Consider the following 854-nt stretch of genomic DNA (forward strand, 5'->3'; position numbering starts at 1 on the left):
GACATGTTACCCCGGTCTTCGTCCCTTATCCTTGCCCCTCCCAGCTCCACTACAAAGACGATTGTACATTGCTTTGGCCGCTCCCTCTCAACTACGGAGACGAGTTTAACGCGGTTTCCACCCCTCCCTCTCAACCGCACCAGTGCACGCTTGCCGCGCCACAACGCCGACGCTGGACCCGTGAATCGTGAGCACCCAGCTATGACTTACCGCACTCGTGCAAAATAATAAAACACGGTAAATATATTACTTACACGTGCGTTTTGTTTTGCAAGCGGCGCGAAAAAAATTAAAAAGGGAATGCAACACGAAGACTTCCCAGGAGGTCACCCATCCTAGTACTACTCTCGCCCAAGCACGCTTAACTTCGGAGTTCTGATGGTATCCGGTGCTTTAGTGCTGGTATGATCCCATCCGACATGTTACCCCGGTCTTCGTCCCTTATCCTTGCCCCTCCCAGCTCCACTACAAAGACGATTGTGCATTGCTTTGGCCGCTCCCTCTCAACTACGGAGACGAGTTTAACGCGGTTTCCACCCCTCCCTCTCAACCGCACCAGTGCACGCTTGCCGCGCCACAACGCCGACGCTGGACCCGTGAATCGTGAGCACCCAGCTATGACTTACCGCACTCGTGCAAAATAATAAAACACGGTAAATATATTACTTACACGTGCGTTTTGTTTTGCAAGCGGCGCGAAAAAAATTAAAAAGGGAATGCAACACGAGGACTTCCCAGGAGGTCACCCATCCTAGTACTACTCTCGCCCAAGCACGCTTAACTTCGGAGTTCTGATGGGATCCGGTGCTTTAGTGCTGGTATGATCGCATCCGACATGTTACCCCGGTCTTCGT

At 52.1% G+C, this 854-nt stretch overlaps 2 non-coding genes across 2 annotated transcripts; both read right to left on the bottom strand.

Moving 5' to 3' along the window:
- Positions 1 to 297: 297 nt before the first annotated feature.
- Positions 298 to 416, bottom strand: LOC119343631. The gene has a single exon (XR_005166192.1). It is a non-coding gene; the product is annotated as a 5S ribosomal RNA (ribosomal RNA).
- A 297-nt stretch (positions 417 to 713) lies between these two features.
- Positions 714 to 832, bottom strand: LOC119343630. Its single transcript, XR_005166191.1, has one exon. It is a non-coding gene; the product is annotated as a 5S ribosomal RNA (ribosomal RNA).
- Between the last annotated feature and the right edge of the window lie 22 nt (positions 833 to 854).

Source organism: Triticum dicoccoides, unplaced genomic scaffold (assembly GCF_002162155.2).
Source record: "Triticum dicoccoides isolate Atlit2015 ecotype Zavitan unplaced genomic scaffold, WEW_v2.0 scaffold135100, whole genome shotgun sequence".
Lineage (NCBI taxonomy): Eukaryota > Viridiplantae > Streptophyta > Magnoliopsida > Poales > Poaceae > Triticum > Triticum dicoccoides.